Source organism: Schistocerca cancellata, chromosome 2 (assembly GCF_023864275.1).
Source record: "Schistocerca cancellata isolate TAMUIC-IGC-003103 chromosome 2, iqSchCanc2.1, whole genome shotgun sequence".
Taxonomy (NCBI): domain Eukaryota; kingdom Metazoa; phylum Arthropoda; class Insecta; order Orthoptera; family Acrididae; genus Schistocerca; species Schistocerca cancellata.
In genome coordinates this window covers 996,015,333-996,033,879 of record NC_064627.1, presented here as the reverse complement: position 1 = coordinate 996,033,879, position 18,547 = coordinate 996,015,333, and positions in this window count along the sequence as shown.

Genomic DNA, 18,547 nt, shown 5'->3' with positions numbered 1-18,547 from the left:
TGCCGGAAAGTGGAGCTCAGTGATCTCAGACAGACCAGGGCTGGTACTGTGGCGGCCCTTACTCAGTGTGTACGGTCTCTGTGGTCTATCAGTGCTATTGTCCTGTAGTCTCAGCGCTCTCTCTGAGAAGTGACGAGCGCCGCTTTTAATAAAACGATGTTAGTTCTACATTTCAGAGGCGCCAAGAACTGCTTATAGAAAAATTCTTCCTTACTGTATGTTTAGTTAATATGGTCATCTTCAGGAACCATGAAATTGCTTATAACAGCGTACATGAGAATGTTCTTAAGGGGGTAGGACGTCAAACGGGCCGACTTGGAGCAGGAGAGCCACCGCAGGACATTTTAATTTCTTCTGTCTATACTTTTACAAATATATTCATAAAACTATGTCCGCATGACCAGGAAGGATTGAGGGCTCACACTCATAGCAGTGGAAGTTCAAAAACGTAGCAAAATACCTTTTTTTACATGTGAAATTTCATCATTTTTTCACGTACTACTGGCTGTATTTGTTGCTATAGGTACACTTTTCTTCCTAAGTAAGAGAGATTCTTCGATTAACTTTGCACAGCATACGAACAGTACTTACAGGTGAATGAAACTTGTAACATTATGTGATTGTCTTATCATTTTAAATCATTCACTAATCGAGCAGTCGCTCGGCAACAGCTACAGTTAGCAAATAATGTTGCGAAGATGTAATAGGTTAACGACCTGTGACGTAACTTGTTTATTGTCGAAGGGCCGTCAGAGATGCAGTGAGTTATTGACTTTGAAAACTGCGGCGCGAAAAACGGACAGAAGAAGAACACTTTTACACATTTTTTTTTTTTTTTTTTTTTTTGAGGTACGAGATATTCTCGATGAACAGTTACTCATTCTTCCCTTGTCTCCTGTAACTTGTGTCGGACGCGCATGTCTTGCCGCCGTATTACTATTGTTAAAAATAATATTGTTCTAGTGTAAAGTAAATGTGTAATACTAAAAGTGCCTAGCAGTAGATTTATTGTGTGACGTGTATGTGAAAACGTCAAAGGAATTGTTTTCATTAAGAGAAGTGCCCGTCAAAACGGCATCCATGTTAAATCCTTCATTGCAGTGTAAGTTCGTCTATTAATTGCCATAAATTCAGAGTTAAATGGAACTGGTGTATGGACTATTTATTTAATATAGAATCTATGTCTCACTTCTTCATGAAATTATTTAATTTTCTATATGTTTCTGCCAAATAGAGAGTTCACAGTCACGGATTCTTTCGTCGAGTTCGGACGGAAGTTGCATGCGGCGAAATATTTTCTCCGCGCCATATTCTACTGGTAAATGCATGATAAACTACGGTCCCTTAGGAAATTCATGTTGAGCTATCCAAAATAATTATATTTTGAATAGGCATTTACTCTCCTATGCAATGCAACTTCCGACTGATCAGACGATCCAACAACAAACAGCCGCACACGGTCGGCGTTCGCAAATATGTTTCCACCGCTGATTATAGCTATATGTTACAGCACAAAAGTAACATATTGTTATAATTAGAGACTACGAACGAGGACATTTGTAACTGTATGTTTATGTATACACATTACGTAAACATATCGTTATAAACTCTAGAATTTTCCAAATATATTAAAAACTGTGGTAAAAATTGAGATAATTAACTATAAATTTTGAGTTTTTTCTAAACATGAAATTTTAAATGTAATAGTTCATTCAGTTTTTCATAAATTAAATAAATTCTAGAGTTTCATACACCTATAGCTATGGTTTGTCATTGAATATTTAAGATAGATTTTTATTGAGAACAAATGAAGATCTTTACAATTTATCTCTACTTCAAAATCTTTTGAATACATCGTGGGAGCAGACAGTGATCAATGTTATTACTAATAGTTACTATTAAAAACAGTCTTGATCACAAATTTATTTATTCGGGAAACTGGTGATTTACCACCGGAATGAGGCTCCTGCTTATACAGCATTTTGGTCTGAAGATGACCACGGACGTCGTCGAAACCGGTTACCAGAATAAATAAATTTGTGATCAAGACCAATTTTAATTGTAACTGTTTTTAAAATCTTTGATAAATCAAACTGTAAACAAGAACTGATGATTAAATATTAACTATTGTAAACTGTCTGTTAACGCAGTGTTAATTTCCACATAAATGTTTCGCTATCTAATGTGCTTGCCTATGAAAAATAGCGAATATACGGCCAAAAAAAAGTTAATATAACTGGAAAAACGACGTCGATGTTGATCCGATGACGGCGTATGCCACATAGGGGATAGAAGATGTACTGATACCGCTTTCAGCGTCAGCAGCAAACAGATAGCGTAGTTACATAGCAGCAAGAGCACCATCCATCCATCCACCCATCCACATCCATACTCCGCAAGCCACCTGACGGTTTGTGGCGGAGGGTACCTTGACTACCTCTATTAGTGCTCCCTTCTATTCCAGTCTCGTATTGTTCGTGGAAAGAAGGATTGTCGGAATGCCTCTGTGTGGGCTCTAATCTCTCTGATTTTATCATCATGGTCTCTTCGCGAGATATACGTAGGAGGGAGCAATGTACTGCTTGACTCTTCGGTGAAGGTATGTTCTCGAAACTTTGACAAAAGCCCGTACCGAGCTACTGAGCGTCTCTCCTGCAGGGCCTTCCACTGGAGTTTATCTATCATATCTTCTCTATATCTTCTATCAACCCTATCTGGTACGGATCCCATACTGGTGAGCAGTATTGAAGCAGTGGGCGAACAAGCGTACTGTAACCTACTTTCTTTGTTTTCGGATTGCATTTTCTTAGGATTCTTCCAATAAATCTCAGTCTGGCATCTGCTTTACCGACGATCAACATTATATGATCATTCCATTTTAAATCACTCCTAATGCGTACTCCCAGATAATTTATGGTATTAACCGCTTCCAGTTGCTGACCTGCTATTTTGTAGCTAAGTAATAAAGGGTCTATCTTTCTGTGTATTCGCAGCACATTACACGTGTCTATATTGAGATTCAATTGCCATTCCCTGCACCATGCGTCAATTCGCTGCAGATCCTCCTGCATTTGAGTTCAATTTTCCATTGTTACAACCTCTCGATACACCACAACATCATCTGCAAAAAGCCTCAGTGAACTTCCGATGTCATCCACCAGGTCATTTATGTATATTGTGAACATCAACGGTCCCATGACACTCCCCTGTGACACACCAGAAATCACTCTTACTTCGGAAGACTTCTCTCCATTGAGAATGACATGCTGCGTCCTGTTATCTAGGAACTCCTCAATCCAGTCACACAATTGGTCTGATAGTCCATATGCTCTTACTTTGTTCATTAAACGACTGTGGGGAACTGTATCGAACGCCTTACGGAAGTAAAGAAACACGGCATCTACCTGTGAACCCGTGTCTATGGCCCTCTGAGTCTCCTGGACGAATAGCGCGAGCTGGGTTTCACATGACCGTCTTTTTCAAAACCCATGCTGATTCCTACAGAGTAGATTTCTAGTCTCCAGAAAAGTCATTATACTCGAACACAATACGTGTTCCAAAATTCTACAACTGATCGACGTTAGAGATATAGGTCTATAGTTCTGCACATCTGTTCGACGTCCCTTCTTAAAAACGGGGATGACCTGTCCCTTTTCCAATCCTTTGGAACGCTATGCTCTTCTAGAGACCTACGGTACACCGTATCTATACTTAAACAGGGAATACTTTCAGCCAGAAGGTACGGTAGGATGCAAACGTGTGAGGCGAGCAGGTAATCATTCCACAGAGACGCACTCGTGAGTCCTACAGCTAACGTAGCGACTCTGAAGATGAGTTAAATTGTGTCCTTCCAAGTGGCGGGATGGCCCTTTCGGAGAACTGCCGCGCAAATTGGATGTGCTGCGTTAGTTGCGCAACGATTCTGGTACCGGTGATAGCGTGACCATTCTCATAACCGTAGACCAAGATCTAGACGTCCATACACTACAGACGCTCGCCTGGATCGTCGTTGTAAGGACAGCGGTGGCTGATCGTACAACTACTACACCACGGATAAGACGGTTTGTGAGCTCAGACGTGTCAAGACGAACTGTTGCGAACCGGTTGTTAGCAGTGAAAATACGGGTACGCACATCTTTAGTCCGTCATCCACTCAAGCCACAACGCTTGTAACCCCGGAAATGCATATCCTCCTATTTCCATCTATTGTACTATAATTTTTTTTCCTTGTTTTGTTACTTCAAGATATGAAATTTCTGTGTCTTTATATGTTGTAAATGTGTTACTACATATATATATATATATATATATATATATATATATATGTGCATTTATGTCGATGTATAATTGGTTGTTTTGTAAATATTATTTGTATTTTTACGCTGGGTCTTGCCTAGGGAAAACTATGCTATCGAACGAATACATCGATAGGTCATATGGAGAACCAAAGTGTTTAGGATCTTTGGTAGTGTTAACTCTGCCGCACGGAGCGCGGGCGGAGAGAGTCTGGCCGGGATGGTGCAGTGGAGCAGGTGTGTTGTGCGACGCTCCAGCGAGTTGCCGCGCTTTCGGCGTTGGGCAGCATGTAATTGTGCTCGACTTGCTATAATAGTTTCTGACACGGTGTCGCGGACGGGAAGCATTAGTTGGCGCACATCAAGAGGCCGTTTCGCCTGGTGACGGGGGCGAGAAGAAGGCGCGCCAACATCCAGCTTCTGCAACAGCGACGGCCGACAATGAGTGACTGTCGCCACCTCCTCGATCGACGGCTTCAAACCTTCAATCAACCAACAAGGAAGACTGGAAGCACGTAAAGTTTTAGAACTGTATGGCAGACCTCAGCCTTTCAAACTGTTCCATTTTCATAACTAAATTACAGCAACGTACCATGAACCTTTGTTGCACATTGTCCCAATTGCATTACCAAGCAGGGTCCCTTCCTTTTCCAGAATGAACCCGAGTGTCGTTCAAATTCAAACTCCAGCATAATTCGATTTCACTGCTTTAATTTCAAAGTTCAGTTAAGGTATTCATAGCTGGCTACAATATTTAGATTACACAAGCACAAATTAAGAGTGCGAGTTTTGTTACCGTATTTTAGCTTACCTGTGACTGCAGCTCAGTTTGGTATGTACTAAATTTTACTATTGTTAATTGTTCTGAATCATTTAATTCAAGTTCAAAGTTAAATCTCTTATTTCTAAATTGCGTAGATTCAAGTAGCTTTTGAAATGATTGTTGAGGTAGTCCAAGACTAACCGTATTTTACTGAATTTCGATGTGCTTCAGAAAGAAAGCTCACTATTAATTTCAGTCACTAAATTAACTTTCAATTTTCCGGTTTCATTAATTCTTTTGCTAAATTAAGTCAGAGTGTAGCGAAATTTATTACTTCTGACAAACTTTCAGTTTTCACACTTCACGTGTCAACCTTCAGTTGCCACGCTTCTAGTGCTAATTATATGTGTTATAACCTTTCATTTTCAGTTACTATAGTAATTGTCCTTAGGACTGGCGACCATAATTTCCCCCAAATCTCAAATATCTAATTACCGCTAGTTAATTGTTAACGTAACTGCCGCACATTTACTTTCTTTATTAACTTTACCCCTTTTCAAAATTAATTTCCACCAGTTTCATTAGCATTTTTACTTTCATTTAGATGTAACCCTTTCCTCCCTCTTTACCGACAGATTATCTTCGGTGACGGTAGCTTTTCCCAAATTTTCATTAGGTACATGCGGTTTAATGTTTTCACTGTAATTAAGGTCGATAAGTGAGGGGAAGTTACACGCTGAAGTGCGCGGATCGGTTGGCGCCGTCAGAGGATTACTTGGGAGGTGGATTGGCTAGCAATCATCTTCAGCAGTGAAAGAAGTTTCTGCCTGCACGCGAGTGATGGTCGTTTGCGTGTATGACGTCGAGCTGGCAAACTGCGTCTCCTAGGATGTATTCATTCAAGAATCACTGGCCTCACCACCAGGGCCTTATGGTCTAGGGTGTGATAAGCTACAACTCGCGTACACCTGTGGTATTTTAGGAGGCGCTCCGTCCATGTAGAACGTTATTAAACCCGTTTTATTTTGCTGTTCTTCTAACAGGAATATGTTTCGTTGCTCCAATAGGATAATGTTCGCCCACACACTGCCCGTGAAAGTCAACGTGTTCTGCTAGACGGGCACCAGCTTCCCCGACCAGCACGATCTCCGGACATACCTCCAACTGAGCACGTGTAGAATATGATGGGACGGGAAGTGCTACTCGCCCACCGAGAGCTCTCACAGAACTACGTTAACACGTCGAGCAGGCCTAGCACAACGTATTCGTCACCTGTACGATCCACTGGATGTCACAGACAGCGCCTACACTGATCGCCGTGGGGGCTACACAACATACAAATATGGGTGTTTCAGCGTGCCTCATTACATGGTACGTTAGAAGGGCCCGTGCTATAGATCTGTAAATGTAATTATTTCATGTATTAGGTACGACCTGTTGCATCAATAAATCGTGAGTGAGCTGCAAACCTCCAAAATGGTGTACTAATTTCTTTTTCCGACAGTGTTTGATGCATCCTGGAAACAATGACATACAGGGTGAGTCACTAATTATTACCACCTAGATTAACTCCGAATGTATGATTGTAGTTGAAACGTTTGTGCGACAAATGTTGCATGGGACAACGGTGGCCATATCATGACGTTGGTTTTTGGTTGCTGGGTGGGTCACGTCAGAGATATGAAGGTCAACTTTGTTCTTTAAATGAGATGCAATAGTTTGTTAGTTATTTTCTTATAGCGGCTATCGAGACGAGTCCTATGGTGTCTAACAGTAAGGTTCAAATGGCTCTGAGCACTATGGGACTTAACAGCTGTGGTCATCAGTCCCCTTGAACTTAGAACTACTTAAACCTAACTAACCTAAGGACATCACACACATCCATGCCCGAGGCAGGATTCTAACCTGCGACCGTAGCAGCTGTGCGGTTCCGGACTGCGCGCCTAGAACCGCGAGACCACCGCGGCCGGCTAACAGTAAGGTCTTTGAATGTCAACGAAGGTAACATGGGAGCATGAACGTCCATTTACAGAAGATGTTCGAAGTGATGACCATTGGTATCAATACAGTGCTCCAATCTTCTTATCGTGGATTGATTGGTATTTCTCTCGTATATCGTGCAGATAAGCCGAATACGACGCTACCATCTAACGTATCATTGAATGTAAACACCAGTCGACGGTTTCGCAATACAACGCTGTTAGGAACGGTAAGACTAATATCGTAGAATGAAGCGAATATGAATGATGTATTCCTTCAAAAACCAAGTCGATACGCTTCTCATTTATGGACAATGCCAACGAAATTCAGTGAGAGCTCGAGACAGATACGCTGAAAGATATCCTCAACGTGCTCGCCCTACACGACGTACATTTAAATATGTGTATGATAAATTGAGAACCACTGGATATTTAACGTGCCGGAAATATATCGGGCAAACTTACTAACGAGGGAACGGAAACTGATACTCTTGCTAATGTGGTTCGAGATCATTGTGGTTTGTTGGAGTTATGGTCTTCAGTCCTGAGACTGGTTTGATGCAGCTCTCCATGCTACTCTATCCTGTGCACGTTTCTTCGTCTCCCAGTATGTACTGCAGCCTACATCCTTCTAAATCTGCCTAGTGTATTCATCTCTTGGTCTCCCTCTACGATTTTACCTTCTACGTTGCCCTCCAATACTGAATTGGTGCTCCCTTGATGCCTCAGAACATGTTCTACCAACCGATCCCATCTTCTAGTTAACTTGTGCCACAAACTCCTCTTATCCCCAATACTATTCAATACCTCCTCTTTAGTTATGTGATCTACCCATCTATTCTTCAGCAATCTTCTGTAGCACCACATTTCGAATGCCTCTATTCTCTTCTTGCGCAAACTATTTATCGTCCATGTTTCACTTCCATTCATGGCTACACTCCATACAAATACTTTCAGAAACGACTTCCTGACACTTAGATCTATACTCGATGTCAACAAATTCCTCTTCTTGAGAAACGCATGTATCCCGTGCCACCCAACGTGCTCTAGAAGGTGTAAGTCAACTACCCTGGCCAGCAAGTTCTCCATTTACAGAAGGTGTTCGAAGTGATGACCATTGGTATCAAAACAGTGCTCCAATCTTCTTATCGTGGATTGATTGGTATTTCTCTCGTATATCGTGCACCGGAGTTTTGCTATTTGGGGAGCAAATTAACTGCTGATGGTCGAAGTAGAGAGGATATAAAATGTAGACTGGCAATGGCAAGGAAAGTGCATTGTCCTGTTGGAACAGTTGGGTGGGACGGGATACATGCGGACGTGCATTGTCCTGTTGGAACAGCAAGTTCCCTTGCCGGTCTAGGAATGGTAGAACGATGGGTTCGATGACGGTTTGGATGTACCGTGCCCTATTCAGTGTCCCCTCGACGATCACCAGTGGTGTACGGCCAGTGTAGGAGATCGCTCCCCACACCATGATGCTGGGTGTTCGCCCTGTGTGCCTCGGTCGTATGCAGTCCTGATTGTGGCGCTCACCTGCACGGCGTCAAACACGCATACGACCATCATTGGCACCAAGGCAGAAGCGACTCTCATCGCTGAAGACGACACGTCTCCATTCGTCCCTCCATTCACGCCTGTCGCGACACCACTGGAGGCGGGCTGCACGATGTTGGGGCGTGAGCGGAAGACGGCCTAACGGTGTGCGGGACCGTAGCCCAGCTTCATGGAGACGGTTGCGAATGGTCCTCGCCGATAGCCCAGGAGCAACAGTGTCCCTAATTTGCTGGGAAGTGGCGGTGCGGTCCCCTACGGCACTGCGTAGGATCCTACGGTCTTGGCGTGCATCCGTGCGTCGCTGCGGTCCGGTCCCAGGTCGACGGGCACGTGCACCTTCCGCCGACCACTGGCGACAACATCGATGTACTGTGGAGACCTCACGCCCCACGTGTTGAGCAATTCTTCGGTACGTCCACCCGGCCTCCCGCATGCCCACTATACGCTCTCGCTCAAAGTCCGTCAACTGCACATACGGTTCACGTCCACGCTGTCGCGGCATGCTACCAGTGTTAAAGACTGCGATGGAGCTCCGTATGCGACGGCAAACTGGCTGACACTGACGGCGGCGGTGCACAAATGCTGCGCAGCTAGCGCCATTCGACGGCCAACACCGCGGTTCCTGGTGTGTCCGCTGTGCCGTGCGTGTGATCATTGCTTGTACAGCCCTCTCGCAGTGTCCTGAGCAAGTATGGTGGGTCTGACACACCGGTGTCAATGTGTTCTATCTTCCATTTCCAGGAGTGTAGCAAAACCCCTTTACTACTTTAAGTGTCTGATTTCTTAATCTAATTCACTCAGCATCGCCCGACTTAATTCGACTACATTCCATTATCCTTCATTTGCTTTTCTTGATGTTCATCTTATACCCTCCTTTCAAGACACTGTCCATTCCGTTCAAATACTCTTCCAAGTCCTTTGCTGTCTCTGACAGAATTACTATGTCATGGGCGAACCTTAAAGTTTTTATTTTTTCTCCATGGGTTTTAATACCTATTCCGAACTTTTCTTTTGTTTCCTTTACTACTTGCTCAATATACAGATTGAACAACATCGGGGAGAGGCTACAACCCTGTCTCACTCTCTTCCCAACCACAGCTTCCCTTTCATGTCCCTCGACTCTTATAACTGCCATCTTGTTTCTGTACAAATTGCAAATAGCCTTTCGCTCCCTGTATTTTACCCCAGCCGCCTCCAGAATTTGAAAGAGAGTATTCCAGTCAACTTTGTCAAATGCTTTCTCTAAGTCTACAAATGCTAGAAACGTAGGTTTGCCTTCTCTTAATCTAGTTTCTAAAATAAGTTGTAGGGTCAGAATTGCCTCACGTGTTCCCATATTTCTAAGGACGCCAAACTGATCTTCCCCGAGGTCGGCTTCGACCAGTTTTTCCAATCGTCTGTAAAGAATTCACGTTAATATTTTGCACCCGTGACATATTAAACTGATAGTTCGGTAATTTTCACATCTGTCAATGCCTGCTTTCTTAGGCGTCGGAATTGTTATATTCTTCTTGAAATCTGAGGGTATTTCACCTATCTCATACATTTTGCTCACCAGATGTTAGAGTTGTGTCAGGACGGGTTCTCCCAAGGCTGTCAGTAGTTGTAATGGAATGTTGTCTTCTCCTGGGGCCTTGTTTCGACTTAGGTCTTTCAGTGCTCCATCAAACTCTTCACGTAGGATCATACCTCCAACTTCATCTTCATCTACATCCTCTTACATTTCTATAACATTGCCCACAAGTACATCGCCTTTGTATAGACCCTCTACATACTCCTTCTACCTTTCTGCTTTCCCTTCTTTTCTTAGGATTGGGTTTCCATCTGAGCTCTTGATATTCATACAAGTGGTTCTCTTTCCTCCAAAGGTCTCTTTAATTTTCCTGTAGGCAGTATCTATCTTACCCCTAGTGAGATAAGCCTCTACATCCTTACACTTATCCTGTAACCATGCCTGCTTAGCCATTTTGCACTCCCTGTCGATCTCATTTTTGAGACGTTTGTATTCCTTTTTGCCTGCTTCATTTACTGCATTTCTGTATTTTGTCCTTTCGTCAATTAAATTCAATACTTCTTCTGTCACCCAAGGATTTCTACTAGCACTCGCCTTTTTACCTACTTGATCCTCGGCTGCCTTCACTACTTCATCCCTCAAATCTACCCATTCTTCTTCTACTGTATTTATTTCCCCCATTCTTGTCAATAGTTCCCTTATGCTCTCCCTGAAATTCTGTACAACCTCTGGTTTAGTCAGTTTATCCAGGTCCCATCTCCTTAAATTCCCACCTTTTTGCAGTTTCTTAAGTTTTAAGCTACAGTTCATACCCAATAGATTGTGGTCATAGTCCACATCTGCCCCTGGAAATGTCTTACAATTTAATACCTGGTTCCAAAATCTCTGTCTTACCATTATATGATTTATCTGAAACCTGTCAGTATCCCCAGGCTTCTTCCATGTATACAACCTTCTTTTATTATTCTCGAACCAAGTGTTAGGTATGATTAAGTTGCGCTCTGTGCAAAATTCCACCAGGCGGCTTCCTCTTTCATTTCTTACCCCCAATCCATATTCAACCACTCTGTTTCCTTCTCTTCCTTTGTCTACTGTCGAATTCCAGTCACCCATCACTATTAAATTGTCGTCTCCCATCACTATCTGAATAATTTCTTTTATCTCATCATGCATTTCTTCAGTTTCTTCGTCATATGCAGAGCTAGTTGGCGTATAGACTTGTACTATTGTTTTAGGTGTGGGCTACGTGTCTATCGTGGCCACTACAATGCCCTCGCTGTGCTGTTTGTAGTAACTTACCCGCTTTCCTATTGTTTTGTTCATTATACTCCTGCATTACCCCTATTTTATTTTGTGTTTCTAACCCTGTATTCACCTGACGAAAAGTCTTGTTCCTCCTGCCAACGAACTTCACTAGTTCCCACTATATCCAATTTAGCCTATCCATGTCCCTTTTTAAATTTTCTAACCTACCTCCCCGATTAAGGGATCTGACATTTCACGCTCCGATCCGTAGAACGCCAGATTTGTTCTCCTGATATCGACATCCTCCTGAGTAGTCACCGCCCAGAGATCCGAATGGGGGTATATTTTCCCTTCGGAATATTTCACCCAAGAGGACGCCATCATCTTTTATCCATACAGTAAAGCTGCATGCCCTCGGGAAATATTACAGCCGCAGTTACCCCTTGCTTTCAGCCGTTCACAGGACCAGCGCAGCAAGGCCGTTTTGGTTAGTGTTACAAGGCCAGATCAGTCAATTATCCAGACTGTTGCCCCTGCAACTACTGAAAAGGCTGCTGCCCCTCTTCAGGAACCACACGTTTGTCTGGCCTTTCAACAGATACCCCTCCATTGTGGTTTCACCTATGGTACGGCTATCTGCATCGCTGAGGCACGCAAGCCTCCCTACCAATGGTAAGGTCCATGGTTCATGGGAGGGTGGAGTTGTCAGACTCATATTCTGCTCCAAATGCAACACCATCCCTAGTCATGATGGTGTCACCTACTGACTTGTCAAGGAATCCCACCCTCTGTCCTGGCTGTTCCTGCTACCTTCTACAGTGTCATCCTCACCACCAGCGATTACCAAAAATATGGAAATATTTCCACCCCCTGCTGTTCCCTAAACCCAACAAAGACCCCTTTGACACCTCCTCCTATCATCCCATCTGCCTCACCCCTATGTTCAGTAAGGGCTTTCAGTCCATCACCCAACCCCCCCCCCCCACCCTATCATATTCATCACCACCTCAACCAGCACCAGCTCCTTCCCCTTACCCAGTGTGCCTTCCAGCCCTCCTCTGCTGATGACCAGCTCCTTAACCTTATCAATCTTTTTTCCCTAAAACGTAACTCTCGTCATTCCGCTATCTTTGTTTCCTTCGACCTCCAAAACACTTATGTCTATGTCTGACACCACAGGCTTTTGTTTATGCCCTTCCTATCAATTTCGCCTGACTTGTGTGCTACCCTCCTCTCCTATCGTCCCTCTTATGTCACTATCCACAATACCAAGTTCAGCAGGTTTGATCCCGCTGTGGGTATGCTCTCTTCTATCTCCTGTGTACTGCAGATATGCTCAAACCTCCTATGCCTGTTCACCTTCTCCAATTTGCTGATGATTACACCTTCCTTGCTCTCTACCCTACCATTCAACAGCCCCAACGCACCCTTCAAACCCACCTCGACCAATTCACTGCTTGGTGCAACCAGTGGCTCCTTGGAATTGTTCCTTAGAAGACCCAGGCAATCATCACTGGTCGTATCACCCCCTCCTTCTGGCTTCACGATTTTTACCTTAACATTTATGGTTGTCCTGTCCTCATCACTCCTACCCTGGAATTCCTGCACCTCACACTCAGCCGTCACCTCACTTGGACTGCCAAATGATTGAACATAAAGCCCACAATAGACTCCACCTCCTGAAACTCCTGCACAACTGGACATGGGTCCTTGATCCCTCCCCCTTCCTTCACACCTGCAAATCCTTGACCTGTCCCATTCTTTGTTATTCAGTGTCACCTGAATTTGTGCCCCACCCAGATTCTATAAAACCGTCCAAATCCTTTAACGCCATGCCCCTGCCTCAGTTTCTGTATCCTCTTCCCACCCCCACGTGGATCCCACTCGTTTATGACCTCATCTGATCCCCACATCTTCTTCTTTTCTTCAAACACATGCAACCGCTGTACATCATCCTCAGACTCAATCCTCTTCACCCTCTGTTGTCTGCTATCCTCTTTTACCCCTGCACTTTGCTGTGTCTTTACCGTTGTGTCCTGCCCTCACTGCATCTCCACACTCTCTTCCCCTTTCATCAATTCACCTTCCTCTGCCTATCCTTCCTGGATGATGAGCTTCACCCTGACATCTACCCTTCCTACCAACTCTAACCCCTCCTTCCCACCCAACCCCCCAATCCTCAGGGTTCCCTCGCCCCTCCTTGTCCCTTTGCTTCGAAGGATCTTTTCTCTCTGCTACACCTCCTTCCTTTCCAGCAGACCCCGTTTAACATGTCTGTACTCCGTCCTGGCTTGCTTTCCTTCTTCCACCCCACTTGTTCCCTACCCCTCAATGTGCGATCTGCCCGATTTCTCCAACACTGCCTCCTTTGATGCCCCTTTCTCTCCCCTCTCCTCCCTCCTCTCAGGCCACTCCTCCCTTCGCAGGTCCCTCCCAGCAGTTTTTACTCATTGTCATGTATGCTGTGTCTTGTGCGGTGGTTTTAAAGTATCGTCGTTCTAGTGTGTTTTTAACACTCCGGCCCACCTCTATCTTTTGCATGTCACACACATCGCAAACTGTGTTTCTTATCTTTATGTGGACCTTTCTTAACTATGTTCCCAAACGAACATCTCCATGTAAGCATATATCTTAACCCCCATTGTCTCCCCCCTCCCCTTATGTTCTCACGTTCCCCTTTCTATCGCCCTTTTATATATTTTGTTTCATCTTTTCTATCAGTATTTGTCTCTCGGCTGAAGAGCGGCGGAATATGCCCATATAGGGCTGGGGAATGAAATTGCAATAAAGAAGAAAAAGAAAAAAGCAGCCCTGGCCGTCAGTAGTTTTACTCCTGACAACAGCCGGCCGTGGTGGTCTAGCGGTTCTAGGCGCGCAGTCCGGAACCGCGCGACTGCTACGGCCGCAGGTTCGAATCCTGCCTCGGGCATGGATGTGTGTGATGTCCTTAGGTTAGTTAAGTTTAAGTAGTTCTAAGTTCTAGGGGACTGATGACCACAGATGTTAAGTCCCATAGTGCTCAGAGCCATTTGAACCATTTGAACCAACTCCTGACAACAATGATGGAGCTAGCCATCGAAAGCTCGGGAGTTTATTTGAATTGACGTTTTATTCAGACATGCCACCATGGAAGACTCCGAGCACACAAAAAAATTATGTACCACGAAGGAATTACATGAATGGGGCGGAAGTCGGTAGATGTGACTTACTTGTAATGGCATCAAGTGATTACAGTCCCAGAATAAAATCTGAATGATTTGTTCAAGAGAAATAGCTTCACAAATTTTAGCTTAAGAATGTGTTGGTCCACGTTTGCCCCTTATAAAGCAATTATTCTGCTTGCAATCGATTGATAGAGTTTTTCCATGGCCTCCTAAGAGATACTGTACCAAATTATGTCCAATAGGCTCATTAGACCGTAAAAATCGCGAGCTATCTCGAGAGCCCAGTCCACAATGTTTCAAATGTCTTCAACTGGAGAGAGATCCTTCGGCCATGCCGGCAGAAAGGCAAGTAATAGAAACCCTCCTCATGTGTGGGCAGGCATTATCTTGCTGAAATGTAAAACCAAGATGGCTTGCCACGAAGAGCATCAAAATCGTCGACATACCACTGTATTGTAAGGGTGCCGTGGATGATAACCAAAGGAATCCCGCTGTAATATGAAATGCCATCCCAGAATATCATTCCTGTCAGATCCTATGGCAGTTGACAAGCAGGCTGGTATTCTACTGCTTCAGTAATGAGTCCTGTTTCGGACCGAGCAGCGATGAACAGCAGAGTCTTGACTGTGATACGATATCAACCAGACTTTCACATGCCATCCTGGGCTTACATTTCAGCAAGAAAATGAAAACGCACATCCGCATCTGGTGAGAACTTTTACTACATGTCCTTGTGATTCCTAAGCTCTACCTTGGCCACCAATGTCACCAAGTCTCCCCCCTCCCCCCCCCCCCCCCAACTGAGAATGTTTGGAACATAATGGACAACGCCCCTCTACTCTCCCAGAATGGAGAGTTGACGATCTAGCTCACCGACTGGACAAAACCTGTCACGGCACCCTCTGGAGGATATCAACCAACTCTGTACCAAGCCGAATAACTGCTTGCATAAGGGCCAAAGGTGGACAAACACGTTATTGATATGTTAAGCTCTTTCTCTTGAATAAATCACCCTAGTTTTGTGGAATTGTAATCATTTCATTGTCTGTACGTGTTCGTCACATCTACCCATTTCATTCCCATTCGGATAATGCCTTCGGTTCTCTCTCTCTCTCTCTCTCTCTCTCGCTCTCTCTCTCTCTCTCTCCGTATTTCTCCCCATGTGTGTGTGTGTGTGTGTGTGTGTGTGTGTGTGTGTGCGTGTGCGTGTGTGTTAGAGTATAGTGTATGTTTAATGCCGTTTCTGTTCATTCTACCAGAAAAACCACCGATCTTTAAATAATCGAATTTCCATGTATAAATTAGCCTGAAGCGGCTGATTATTTTACAAATACATAAATGCGTAAAGTATTTGATGTTAAGGATACAAGGGAGAAAATGTTTAGAAAAAGCTTCAAATTAATCTCAAAGACTGTTGGAAGTTGCTTAGTGCTCTAGTTACGAAAGACTGGATTAACAGTCTTTTTAAGCAAAAGCAGGGATTCACGCATTGTGGTGTTCATTAATTCCGGAACTGTGTGTCGTACAGTTATATAATTTAGTATATACATTCAGTTTATATGCTTACTGTCTGCAAACCTGACATCTGATGCTGAAGTTTTACTGCATGAACAGCGAAACTGTAATAAGCGATATTTTCCGTTTTTAGGTGAGTGTAAAACAATCTTCACAGTAAAATATATATTTGCAATGTTTTCAGACCTTTTACACCATGATGGTTGAGGATGGTGGTGAACAGAGCAGGTGTCGCGGCTCTACGGAGTCAATCGCTGCGTCACCACCTACTGTCATGGTGTAAATGGTCTGAAGATGGTCACATACTGACCGAAACCAGTTACCACTGTAAATAAATATTTTATTGCTGTAAAGCCTATTTTAGTAAATTTTTGAAACATATTACTGAGACAGCAAAACCGACAAACTTTGTTCATCTTTTTGTAGGGGTGTTAGCGAGATAATGTTTCGTGAAAGTTTGAAATTAAATGTGAAGTTTGTTCAAAGTCGCTAAGTGCTCTCATTCTTATATATAGAATGAATAAATTCCTGGTATTTCTGTTACATTAGTGACTCAGCGTCAAGATAAAGACACACTTTTCTACATATAATACGTGTCTTATTGTGTTCGAAATTTTAATGCAAGGTATATCTCTTACTGACTAAATTATGACAGCATTTTAAATTTTTTCAAAAATTTTGCGAAATACTGGGAATCAAATTTTCGTTGCACCCGGAAGCCATTAGATGGGCAATATGCAGTTGATAACAGGTTATGGCACAGATGTGTCTACTGCAAGAACCACAGAGCACTTCTCCTAGAAATCGGCCATTTTTAATGTTTGATACGTTGATTAATGAACTCAGCTGGTTTGTAGCCTAAAGGCAAAAGTAATAAACATTTACTGTTTGTGAATACTTGCAGCTAGTTTAAATGATATAGCAGAAATGGCAACAAATCGCCATCACTATTGAAATGTTTAATTATTGAAATTCACAAATTCAACTACAAAACGATATGACAATTAATCAATTAACCTCTAGTAACTTGAGTATGGGGCAGACTCACATTCTGTAGGACGACGATTCAAACCTGCGTCCAGCCATCCAGATTTAGGTTTTCCGTCATTTTCGTAAAGCGCTTGAGGCAAACACCGTGATGGTTCCTTCGACAGGGCACGAACGATTCCCTTCTCCACCCTTACCTACTCTGAGCTGGTGCTCCGTCTCTAATGAGTTCTTTGTCAGCAGGACGTTAAACACCAGTCATCTCCTCCCCCTCCTCCAGTAACAGGAACGACGAACACTCCTAATGAAACAGGTTTACCCTCTATAACAATAAAAATTGGACACATGTTATACGAAACTTTTAATTCGCATTTTTCTGTGCTACCACCTCTTAAAATATTGCATATACACTCCTGGAAATGGAAAAAAGAACACATTGACACCGGTGTGTCAGACCCACCATACTTGCTCCGGACACTGCGAGAGGGCTGTACAAGCAATGATCACACGCACGGCACAGCGGACACACCAGGAACCGCGGTGTTGGCCGTCGAATGGCGCTAGCTGCGCAGCATTTGTGCACCGCCGCCGTCAGTGTCAGCCAGTTTGCCGTGGCATACGGAGCTCCATCGCAGTCTTTAACACTGGTAGCATGCCGCGACAGCGTGGACGTGAACCGTATGTGCAGTTGACGGACTTTGAGCAAGGGCGTATAGTGGGCATGCGGGAGGCCGGGTGGACGTACCGCCGAATTGCTCAACACGTGGGGCGTGAGGTCTCCACAGTACATCGATGTTGTCGCCAGTGGTCGGCGGAAGGTGCACGTGCCCGTCGACCTGGGACCGGACCGCAGCGACGCACGGATGCACGCCAAGACCGTAGGATCCTACGCAGTGCCGTAGGGGACCGCACCGCCAATTCCCAGCAAATTAGGGACACTGTTTCTCCTGAGGTATCGGCGAGGACCATTCGCAACCGTCTCCATGAAGCTGGGCTACGGTCCCGCCCACCGTTAGGCCGTCTTCCGCTCACGCCCCAACATCGTGCAGCCCGCCTCCAGTGGTGTCGCGACAGGCGTGAATGGAGGGACGAATGGAGACGTGTCGTCTTCAGCGATGAGAGTCGCTTCTGCCTTGGTGCCAATGATGGTCGTATGCGTGTTTGGCGCCGTGCAGGTGAGCGCCACAATCAGGACTGCATACGACCGAGGCACACACGGCCAACACCCGGCATCATGGTGTGGGGAGCGATCTCCTATACTGGCCGTACACCACTGGTGATCGTCGAAGGGACACTGAATAGTGCACGGTACATCCAAACCGTCATCGAACCCATCGTTCTACCATTCCTAGACCGGCAAGGGAACTTGCTGTTCCAACAGGACAATGCACGTCCGCATGTATCCCGTGCCACCCAACGTGCTCTAGAAGGTGTACGTCAACTACCCTGGCCAGCAAGATCTCCGGATCTGTCCCCCATTGAGCATGTTTGGGACTGGATGAAGCGCCGTCTCACGCGGTCTGCACGTC